Raw genomic sequence first — 12,459 nt, 5'->3', positions numbered from 1 at the left:
TGGAAAATTCTTTCCATACATGGTACTTTTTTGCCTGTCTTCATTGTGATTTCAATCTACAGTCATTACACCACTAGAATGACATAAATTTTGAAATTCAATTGAAAATGTTTTTTTCTGAAGTTAGAAAGAGAAAACTAATTTAAACCAGAACAGAGGTTGAAAATGAAATATGGTAACTCTTCTAATACTTGCTGACTCCCACCAAGACCTCCATGCAGTCAAAAAAATGTGTTCTAAATATCTATTTTTAAAAAGGGAAAAACAAACAAGGAGAGGAAAAACAAGATGGAAGTGAAGTAGATGGGATGGCAGAGCTACATTATCCAAAACTAGGAATCAACTAGCTATTCTTATCTACTGCTATTCCATACTGAACATGTATTAATCTAAAAGGTTCTGGACTGGAAAAGGAGCAAATCCTCTGTACCTTGCAAAAAAATTCAGAACAAACCTTTAGCCCAAACATTTTCACCAGGTTGCTTTGACAGTCCTATACTCTGTAACTCTCTTAGCAAAGCCAGGGCATCCCAGACCACTTTCCTCCACCACCAAAGAACACTTCCTAATCAGCCCTTTGATAGAAGCCTAATACCAGACTTCGAATTTCCCTTCTCGGTAAAGAGACAGACAGGCTATTGCCATAAGTAACTGAAATGTAATAACGTTATAATGTATATTTTACCTGGTCTTTCTGTCTCTAGTGCGTACTTCACAAAAGAACCATAGCTGAATTTAAAACCAGGATAGTTCATCCACTATAAATGACATCATCCGCTAGGCAATGGCATCAGCTGTAGGCCAGTTTTTGAGAACTAAACCAGACCTCATTATGAACAGGGAAAAATTTAACTGTTAATTTTTTTTAGAACTGTCAACTGCATATATGACATGGAGAATAATTTCTTTTTTCACTAGCCTTTAAAAGATAAAAGACCTACTCAAACAGAAGCTACTTTCTGATAAAGAGCTTTGAAATAAACATGTCTATCACATGTGAAAATTACATGCATGTATACATACTCACTTTGGAGGACACTCGAGGGTATAAAAGCCCAAGACAGGACTGAATGAAGAGGGAAAAGAAAGGATTTCATTCCTAGGGTATAACTGACATTTCATTCAAGCAAACAGAAATCTTTGCTTTGATTTGAAGAGAAGTTGCATTCTACGCAAAATGAGCTATAGATCTCAATTGTTAACCACGACCTTTTGAAAACTTCTCTGGAAAGTCTACTGCATGTGTCACAGCTAGCCATTTTTTTAATTCATCCTGTATTTCAAGACTTATTTCAGGTGCATATGTACCTTAGTATTATACTTCACCTATGTACTGTATACTTACATGAGTATTCTTTATTGATTTAATTTTTGACTGCAATACTTTTTTACATGCATTTTTACAGTGAACAGTGCAAACTGTTCTTCAAGCAGGCATTCATAAATTGCTTGCACTAGGATCAGCATTAGGTACTTGCAGTTACTGAGGTACTGCACTATATATTTATATTTACTTATATATTTTAACTAATATTATTAATGTTGCAATTGCAGGAATCTCTCAACTTTATAATCAGTTGGTAAATTGGAAATGCACGTTTGGGTACCTGCCTGTGTAAAACTGCATATGTACAGGTTGCAGATTTTGGAAACGAGGCCTAGAAATCACATGCTCCAAACGGTAATCCAAAACCAACCACCGCACAGTCAGAGATAATTACAAATTCCGTTTCTACCTTACCCCTGCAAACTACAATATTAAACATAGTACAAATTAATCTGAAAGGTTCTGACACACTGAATGATAAGACTCCATCAGAACACGATACCCAATAAGACAGATGATTGGTGTGGTAAAGGAATGATGGATATTGCGGTGTAACTTGCTCTGCTTTCCTTGGCACGGGCACACCTGAATTTAAACCAGCATAGAAACTATTGCAAAACATATGTCAGGCTGTATCTTCATAAGCAAGCGAAAATAGTTCATCTATTCACTAGACAAGGAGGAAATACTATAAGCCAAGGAGTGGACAGAAATCAGGATGCCCCAAAGCCTTCCTGGAGTCCTACCAAAGACACTTTGGTGTGGGGAAATTGGCCTTCCACAGCCAACCTTTTCCAGTCCCTTGGGATTGGAAAGAGCAACCTTAAACAAAACCTTAAAGTGCTTTGTTTTTTTAAAAGAGGGTGTTGGACTGAAACACTTAACCATAAAGAACAGCTCGTCTTTCTTTTAAATCAATAGCTGTGCCCACTTAAGAGGCACCAAAGGGGCACTGTGGTTTTCTTTTAAAGATTAAAAAAGAGAAGCGGAGAAAGAAATATATCCCCTTATATCCTTAAAATTGCTAGTACTTCAGCAGCTTCTGAAGCACTGGACTGTTTTATTAAAATTGCCTCTTGGTAGCATTATAGTGTTGCCAAAAAGTACTGCTCACTGCAGCAATTAAAAAGTTACTCTTTTTCTTAGGAAAGTTTTGAATTGTTTAGTCTGTACCCCCAACAGTAGCAAGCGAGCAAAGGGCATGTTTTTGAAAAATAAATTAAGACAAATAAAAAGCTTAGCACAATGGAATTGGATCCCTGTCTTCCCCCAGTAAATATATCTAATATCACATGCCTTTTCAGAGTGAGAAGAAGGGATTTCCCCACAGAAACCTCCACGAGAGAGAGAGGGGAATGCAATTGTTCCCCATTTCATTGTATGCGTTACTGAGCCGTGATGCCAGCCACATGCTGATTATCTCTCACACTACATAAAGTGCTCTCCTGCAGTGCCAAGGGCCTGTCGTGCCGTCTGTATCCTCTTACATAAACCGTTAGCCCCTACCATCACACGCCGTGCCAAAGCGCTGCTCTTTGCTACCATGCTCCCCGTCTTCAGAACTCAAACACCCTTTGTTTCCGTGCCTGCTTCCGCCCACATCTTAAAAGCCACCTAATGATTAAAACAAAACAAGAATACTTCTCAATAAACAGTGATTTTGCAGTTACACTGTAAAATGAGAAAGAACGCAAATACTTGTTGCCCAGGGATCCTGGAGGAGATAGGTGAGCTGTACAAGAAGATCCCATTAAAGATACTCACCGCTCAGTCCTCTGCAACTTGGACATTGCACATACATGCTTCTGTCATGTATGGGTCATTCTGAAGGTAACATTTTATCTGTCTCAACAGTTTTCTAAGGCAGTCCTGAGATCAGCTGTACTGCTTAAGATGAAAGCACCCCTGCAGTAAAACACACTCAGAATAGCTGTCTCCCATGATGTGCTGCAATAACACATTGTCAAAGGGCTCTGCTGCTCCAGCGATCTGTAAGCATGCTGTATCACTAAAACAGTGCAGGAGTGATGATGTGTTACTGGAAAGATGGCAGTGGCATAGGAGGAGCACATCTAGAAGCAGACTTCACCTGACTGTAGGCTGACAGCCAACTCACACAGTATGGGGTAGCAGAAACTGCTCTTTTGGGTGGCCCAGCGGGAATGAAACTGCTAAAGCAGCCACCCTGGCACTACTGTTTCTGGCAACTGAAAATGCAAGTCTGACATGCACAAAGATAAAGGTTAGGCAAAAGGTTTCCCAGCTGAGGAGAGACGAAAGAGAAATTGAATCATCAAATTTTTGTGAGGCCACAGAAAATAGAAGCTCTTCTCCCAGGGCTCGTGGTCTTTGCTACAACAGTGCTGGGTAAGAGAGGGACTGACAGCCAGCAATACTATGTATTTTCCTTTGAATCAGGCTAAGGGGTATTTTATTATAAATCTTTCAATTTGTTATTTTCTATGTGTTTCAAATATTTCTCAGATCTCAAATAACCCTGTTTCGTGTCTGGTAAAATGTTCATCAAATATCAGTGTGATCCATCTTCAGGAGCAAGAGAAATCGCTCAAACAAGAGCAAGAATCAGTCTGCCTGGTCAGTCTCACTTACATAACGGCCAAGATGAACTACAGGGATGAGATTTCAACTTTGTTGAATCACACAGCCTCACTCCCGGTCACACAAGGAAGGCTGGGGAAGGAAGGTGCATTATTTCTTCATTTAAACCACTTCCTCTTGAGACTTCACTACAAAGGCACAGGACAAAGTCCTGACGCCAGACATAAAGCATGCAGATAGTTTTGTAAGGATCAGTTTCCCTGCAGTTCTACATCAGACCTCATACTACAGGAGGCGAATACTAAAAAACAAAACAAAAAAACCCCTTCAGCTCAATACAATATTTCCACACTATTTGTCTTGGAAATTGTTATTGGTAGATTCTGGTTTTGTGGAAACATGAAGTGTGTCTTGCAATACTTGACTTAAAGTAGAAAGTTTACAAGAAAACAACAGCAAGGCTCTGCTTGAAAAGGTTCAAATAGATTCAAAAGTTCAAGATTTCAAAAACATTAAGAAAAATCCAAAGCCTGTCACAAAGTCTTTAGCTTATACAGAGGAACTAGCAGAGAGACAATATTATCACCTTCAACTGAAGCCAACAACAGAAGCTTCCCATTTATTACCGCTAGCTTCGAACTGGGACAAAACTGCTCAGTTTGTGTTACAATGACCCTCTCCTAGAACCATGCAAGAAAATACTGTGGCTGTAAAAAAGGTTTAATAGAAAAAAAAAAAGGGGGGGGGGGGAAATAAAATTAATAATAGCTAGTAGTCTCTTAGTGCATAAACAGTATGGAAGTGATAAGTTATTTTAAAGTTAAAATAATGCAATCAATGTGCCTTTTCTAGATAAACTTTCTACTGTAATGTTTCTTTTCTTGCACTGTACATTGTGTCATACTGGACCATACATTCTTCATCCCCCTCTATTGCATCCCTAGGGTCAAAGGTAGAAGATACAAAAATTCCTGGAATAATATCCCCAATAAATTACTACTAACTATTATAATTCAACATGGGCATATAAACAGTACTTTAAAGAAAATTGAATTTGTTGAAAATTAAAGCAAACCTGTTGTTACTTTGAACAAGAGGCTCACTGATTGTTTTCAGGTTTCCATTATAAAATAGGCTTTTTTGTTTTATGTGTTATATACCCTCTGAGGAAAGAAATTGTACCTCAAAACATATGGGTGTTCAGAATCTTTATTTTTAAATACAATGCTCCACACTCATAAAACTCTGCTTGGAAGCCAAGGAATTTATAACAAGGTGCATAACAGCAAACCTGAAAGAAGCCTAAAGATGAAGAAAAACAGAGCTTGTACTCACTAATTAAAATAAGTAAGAAGACAGCATAGAAGTGAAAGTGACCTTAATTTGGGGATAAATATCTGTGGTTTAATTTAGTGGCGTCTTCTCGCTATCCGTGGGTTTACGGGCACTGAAATATGCAAGATGACAGACTAATAAACAGACATTTATTTTGTGGAGCAGGCATATTGTTTTCAGTCTACTGCATGGTGCTTTCATTTTATCTGTAATATGTTACGCTAAAAGCATGAAGAAGGGACGCAGCTATCTGGATGTTAAGGATTTTTTTCATACACAGCTCTTCTTTTAAAACACATGTTCTGTTAGAACAACAAGCTTACACATCTTATTTTAAACTAAGTGCTATATAATCTGAAACGCTGTTAAATACTATCTTATACTATAAGCCATGATTGAGTGTGCCCCACTAGGATTCAGCGTATGTCCTGGGTGTGTTTCAGCCTTGTGTATTAAACCACCTGTGAATTGTGCTTATAATCTACTAATGCACACCTGCAATAAGTTTTTTACTATTCGTACTATTGGGGGAATGGCTCATTAATTTTACATTATAAAAAAATGTAAACACTCATTTTTGGTTGGGTTTATGCAACTTACCCTTTTACTACAGAAAGTCATTTTCAAGCAAGGGGTAAGAGGATGGCAAGGTGAAGGTTATCATCATTTTTTACCTAGGTTTTCCAAAACCGTGTGTTTTCTATTACCTAAAGGTGTTCTTTTTCCTTTCTCTACCCTTAGGAGCAGAAGCTTTACTACTTGTCTACAGTTGTGTTCTGCATTCATCCTTTCATTAAAAGCTGAGACCAATATGCCAAAGGGGCCACAAAGTTGTAGTTTAAAATGAAAACTTGACAGGACAAGAAGCAGCAATTAAAAATACTGTCCCTTATGAGGGCACATCCTGCCTCCAGTCCTTGCTTTACTATATATCCCATTCTCATATATTAACACCTTATGTCAACCCATCAGGATTCCTCCCACATGCACAAACTTAGACCCATGAAGACATGGAACCTCCACCTGCACGACCAAGGTGAGCACTGCTGTGATGTTTCTAGAAAGACTCAGCCAACCAGTCAGAGTGCAGAGCTGAGCAGTCAAAATCCACAGCCAGAATCTGATCGCTTACATTTACAAACTCTGTCTGATATTTCAGACCTATCTGCCCCCTTCTGATGATTCCTCTGGGACCAGCAACCACCAGCTTTCTTGCAGGCCTATGAGCAGGTGGAGAAGAGGAACTGGAAGACATTTCTTCAGGGATGCTCCTATGGCACGAAGGGACCAGGGGCCAGCAGTCTGCCCACATATACAAACAGCCAGTTTGTTCACACAAAGTTGCACAGTTAAACTACATGCACAATACTTTTACGAACAGTCCTGGACTTCACAAGTTTTGGAAGTTGGGCTCTGCAACTATAAAATTATACACTTGATATATGCTAGTAAGTACAGTAAATAGAGTATAATTAGAACAGAATACAATGTACTATTTTTCACTGCTTTTTATTCTTGCTTCCCTAGAGCTATAAAATGAGCTTCTAATGAGCTTTGGGTACTCACATAAATAGAAAACCTAACGTTGTAATGCCTGATAGTGATCTAAACTGCTTAGATATGTTTTGTATTACACCACAAAACAGTGGTTTGTTCATGGAATGGAACAAAATTTCATGTTACTCATACTTTGGCCCTAGGCACACATGTGTTGAAACCATAATCCCCAATGTATTTCAGAATATGTTTGGACAACCTAAGTTGCTCTGTGAAAATGACCCAAAAGGAAAAACCCCTATCCATTAAAAACACAAATTACTGAGACCTCAATGTTTAAGTGTAGCCTACAGCACATAAAGAAAAATTTCCAATACACTGCTTATTTTCCCAGTTAAAAAGAAAAAGGAAGAAGATGGGAAGGATGCATTCAGGAGCCATATAGGAAAGCTGTACACTAGCTGGGTATGGATAAATATTATACCATTCTGTCAAAAAAAAAAAAAAAATCTACACCACAACAGGAAACCTCCCTACTAAAGTGTCTTTGAACATCACTGTATAGATAGGTACTGATTTCATATAGATGGCTTCACCCCCAAGATTTGCAACAACCATTTTCTTTTCCTCTTGTGGGAAGAATAATGACAAAAATCAGGCAAGAGTACTGGCAATAGCAAAAAGTATTTCCCCCCACTCTACAGCTCCTTACAGATATTAGGCAGACTTTTGCATTTGAAGCGTAAGTGGCGTTACCTTCTCTGCATGGCAAATGGATAAACAGGCAGACAGACAGACAGACTGATATACAGAGAACAAGCGAATTGCAAGAGTCAAACAAGGAATTTGCTGCAGTCAAGAAATGGATCCAGATGGCACAAGTTCTTGTCCAGCATTTCAAATACAGGGTCATCTTCAAAAGGTGATACTTCTTTATCAGGTGATAACTAACACATATATACTACTAGGAGTTTATTATTTTAGCTGCAGAAGCTGAAGCTACAGTAGTTTATTTTTGTAGCCCCTTAAGTAGCAATTTTATGCAGATGGGCAAGAACTGGAGCTTAAAAACCAAGAAAGTATAGATTTGAGAAGGTTTGGACATAAAGGTCCACCTCTACATTCTTAAAAAGTATGTGTTTATGCATTGCCTTACCTTCCCAAAATGGGAACCCAAACAAAACAGATTCTAACTGACATTACAGGTTTGGAATAATTCTTTTTGCTCTAAATTCTTCAGAGTAATTCAAGAAATAGCAGCCTTTTTTCTGTTCATATATAAGCACTGCTATACAGGTAAGTAGAAAAAGTGTTAACATTTGATTTTACTCTCATAGGGATAAAAAAGGTCAGCTGCTCATCATAAAAGATTTATTGTAAGATGGTATATCATACATGCAAAACAAAAAAGTTACAGTGATTATTGTATATCAGGAAAACAAAACAAAAAAAAAAACAAACAAAAAAGTGAAAATATCCCCTTGAAATTACAAAACCCCTTTTGGAAGGTCTCCATTTCAGTTTACACACAGCACCATTTTATGCAATGTTGGCTGTGAAAAGGGATTTTCAGCTGGTCTTTAGTGGAATTTATGCTAGTTTTAAGGCTTTTTGCATAGCCAGAAGAGTGTAATGAGCCTTGATGTAAATGAAAATATATTCTTTAATGTGCACACTCCTCAAAGTAATAAAGATTTTATTATTTTAAAAGTTATGTACACCCACTGTGCAATATCAAATATGCATGTTGTAAACACAGCGGACCAAGTTCAGACATGATGTAAGCATGTGTAACTCTACTGACTTCAAAGGGACCACTTGTGAAACAGAATACTACTTAGCATGGCTATGAGCTGCAGGATCCATGCTAAGTAGTCACGTTATTTTAAACAGAAATTTTTTTTGAGCGGTATAGTGTTACGCAACATCAGAAAGCAAAGCACAACTGGGCTGTCAGTAATCTATGGGGTCGAGTATCAAAAGAATTGTTTCTGACTTCATGCAAGTCACAAAAAACATTTCAAGCAGACTGAAAAGAGCAGACATTGAGAGTGTTGAGTTGTCATTTCAGAGCAAGAATGGCCAACATTGCTTTAAACAAGAAGAGGCTAATTGTTCATGTACACTGGTGCTGTATGTAAAAAAAAAGTCAATGATTGTGTAGGCAATGTATGGAGAAAAAAAGAAAAAAGCTAAAAAAAGGGCAAGGAGCAGGTCCCTGCTGTCTTAGGAGATGGGACCATGACCAGGAAAATGATGAGGAAAGATCAAAACACTGCCACATGCGCTAATACTCAGAATGCAGAAGACCAAGCTGTGGGTGGCACTGACCTTGTGTATCATTTTGCAGAACTGCATTCACTCTTCAATTTTTCATCTTTCATCTACTGCACTGTAGGCTGTATTCTTACCAATCAAAGTGCTTTTGGAAAAGATAAAATGAAGCTGTAGCTTGTAAGATGACAGACACTACTTACTTTCCTTTTTTTTTTTCTTTGGTTTGTTTGTTGTTTTTTTTTAATGATTCACAGCCATGCAGACATTCAATCATGGATCACCAATTTGCAGACTAAGAGCCTGAAATGAAGTGAGAAAGAAAAAGCAGAGAAACCACAGGCACATAATGTTGCTGGGGGAAAAAAAAAAAAACAACCCCCCCCCCCCCAAAAAAAAACCCAACACAACAACAAACCAACATTCAAGTATAGAACCAAAACCGATGGTCAAGAAGTGAAAAGTCTTTCTGAAATAAATACCTGGAACAGAGCTTTTGGCTTTCTACACAGATAAGCCTCATTCCCAGATGCTGCCTTGTCAGCAGTACTGGCAAAACTACTGCAGTATTTGGGAAGAAGTTGTTCTGACTTCCAGGGCAAATGCACATGGACTTTTTCTTGTGAAAGTTGAACAAATTACTGCATCCTTTCAAAATCCCACCAAAATCACTGTTTTGCTCTGAAAAACTCCAGAAGCCTTTTGTAAATCTAAAAGTTCAAAAGCAGTCAAATTTCCTGACACAACGGAGGATTTCTTTCTTTCAGCAACAAGAGAAACACTGCAAGTGTTCTTTTCTTATATGAGCAAGTGGCTGACTTACTGTTCCTTTTCTGTCCAAAAATACAGTGACAGGGATAATCTGTGCCCTGGGCAAGAATGTAAAAAAGCAGGATTTGCAGCCGTTTTGCAACTCCGTTTGCAAAATTGACCTAAGATGGCTTCCCAATTTAATATCAGAGATTAATCTTAAAGTAATGTGAAAAAGAACCACTAATAAATACCCATAGAAATATAAAAGCTACTTTTCAAATGCCAAACATTTTCATACATAAGAACAGCCCTAAATGGTCACACTGCACTGGAATACACTCAGAGAGAAGACAATTCCCAAAAGCGTCAAATACCAATTCACTTTTAAATGACATTTATTGGCCTCAAGAGGAATCCAGCTGATGTAGTATTTGAATTTTGCCCAGAGTACAGCTCTTGTTTGAACAGTCACTTGGTTCTCCCCACGCTTTGATGATATCCTGAAGTTTGTGTAACTTGCTTACTTAATTGATATTTTTGCCCAGTCAAGGACTGCAAGAGCATACAGCGTACAAGGGAGTAACGAAGCCACGCTTCTAAATACTGATTCTGGGGACTCAGCAAATAAATGAAGGTAGTTTTGACATGTTTCGTGCTTTGGGAGTGTGCCAGAGAGCACCTTCCATTCAAAATGAATACATGTATTATTCATGAAAATTTGACACTGCTCAAATAACCCCCATATGAATAGTTCCCCAAAGACTAATGTAGTGATGAGTGCATTAGTAAGCCTTTCACAGCAGTAAGTAGTGATATTTAAAGTCTGTCTTAAAAAACATCAGCCAATTCTTGGAGACACTAAAGACTTGACTTTATCCAGTAACCGGCCCCAGGAAAAAGGGCTGTAGCTACACATATATGCTCAGCCCTTACAAAACCAGACAGGAAATAAACGTTCAATACTTTTCATATTGGCATACTTATATGACAGTGGGTTTTCAGTGTTTGGCCTGCTATAGACAATTTAAAGGGCCAAGCCTCAAGCTGCCACAGATCTGTGATTCCAGACTCTTCCAGTATCCCAGCACATTATTCAATAAATGAAACACATGCATACCCTGAAAGATGAGCAAACAGAGTTCTAAAGACATACATTCTGTGTATGCAGCTTCGGGGTGACCACACAGAAAAAGGTCTGTGGTCACAAATCAGTTGATAATTAGGGGGCTGAAGCAGACCAAAACAAGTTTTATTCTAAATTCTGTATAATTCTCAGCTCAGACTTGTATGACAATGCAAAAAGACAGACTACTGTAATTTGAATCCTCAATAACAGGACACCTACTGGTAAACAATATTAAAAATTCTGAACTTCTTTCAACAGCAAATTCTTACCTCTATGTAATCTAATATTCACCTATTTGCCAATGCATGAACATTTTCATTGTACTCTTGTGCCAATACAAAAGCTTGCCTGTGTATTTAATGTCTTTGAAATATCACAATATTGAATCCTACAAAAAAGCTATACAAAGGCAGCCTGTAAGGAGTAAAACATTATTCCAAATTTTGTTACAAATTCAGTGTTGAATGATTTGCATGATGCTTTACTTTTTCTGCAGTCTTGCTTGAAATAAAGATGTCAAAAGTGTTCCTAGCTATTGAACAGAACATCACGGTTTGTGCTTTTACTTCTTAGTAGAAAGAAATGAAAGACAACCTAGCTTTACCCTATTAGGTATAATTCTGTATGCTCTCTGTTTTCAAGGAGCATTGCAGCAGGCGGGGTGAGAAATGTGATTTTAAAGACTGACTCAATAAAGGATTTAAATTATACGTTGCTTTTAGCCTGATAATCATGCTACAAAGGGAAAGCGGAGGGGGGTGGGGCCGGGAGGTGCGGTGTGTGAATTTAATTCTCATTAGTCAACTGTCCAGAGCAGGCTTCAAAATCATGATTCCAAAGTCAGAGCAGCTCCAAGGGGAGCAGGCGGGGGAGGGGGGGGGGGGGGGGGGGGGGGGGGAGGGGCAACATGCTGTGGCCTGCAGGTATTTGGCCAGGCTGGCCAGGCAAAGCCAGGAAGGAGAAGGCGAGGGGATGGGGAGGTCACTTAGGCAGCCACATGTGCACGAGGTGCCACCAGGCAATGCAGAAGTGTGCTTCAGCTGCTTCCTTGCAACAGGAATTTTGCAGCCTCACAAGCTGGGATCGAATGCACAAACTGCGACTAAGCATACACTGGCAGAATAATTTTGAAATTATCAGACTGCACAGCTAAACCTCTTGGTATAAAAATAATCCTTAATGAAATGTAACGATAAGGAAGACAAAGAAAGAAAGAAGGATGGTATGTCCCACCAGGTTCCCTGCCTGCCTCTGGTCAGATTCTGGAAAAATACCCTGAAATTTTGTCATACCTAGTCATCCCAGATCTACTTACTGCTTGTTTTCAAACTCATCTTACACACATCGCTTTGCAAAAGCAAGTGCTGATTTCAGAAGCTCCCAAAAAATCCACATTTGAAGAGCTAACACGCTGCCCCATTAGCCTTGAAGTAAACAAAGTATCTGACAGGGTAAAATAATAGCTCACTTGGACCCAGTTCTGTCATCCCACCGCATTTCAACTCTCAGCAGTTTTATTTTCCTTACTGTAACTGGGACAAAACCCCTGTTTGTCCTTGAGCAGCAGTTAGTTTGCGTGGGAGGTGTC

The 12,459-nt window shown here is 38.7% G+C and overlaps 1 protein-coding gene across 7 annotated transcripts in view; it reads right to left on the bottom strand.

The window, feature by feature from the left end:
* Positions 1–12,459, bottom strand: part of SUGCT (succinyl-CoA:glutarate-CoA transferase) — a 338,348-nt gene that overhangs the window by 127,840 nt on the left and 198,049 nt on the right. For 2 of the 7 annotated variants that reach the window (XR_008747493.1, XR_008747492.1), the window contains exon 13: positions 2,834–2,941. The exons of the other annotated variants lie outside the window; for them this stretch is intronic. The gene's annotated coding sequence lies outside the window, so the exon portion shown is untranslated. The remainder of the gene's footprint in view (positions 1–2,833; positions 2,942–12,459) is intronic. 7 annotated transcript variants of the gene reach the window in all.

The sequence above is a fragment of the Falco peregrinus genome, chromosome 5, assembly GCF_023634155.1.
Source record: "Falco peregrinus isolate bFalPer1 chromosome 5, bFalPer1.pri, whole genome shotgun sequence".
In the NCBI taxonomy this organism is placed as follows: Eukaryota; Metazoa; Chordata; class Aves; order Falconiformes; family Falconidae; genus Falco; species Falco peregrinus.
This window is presented reverse-complemented; position numbering and strand designations above follow the sequence as displayed.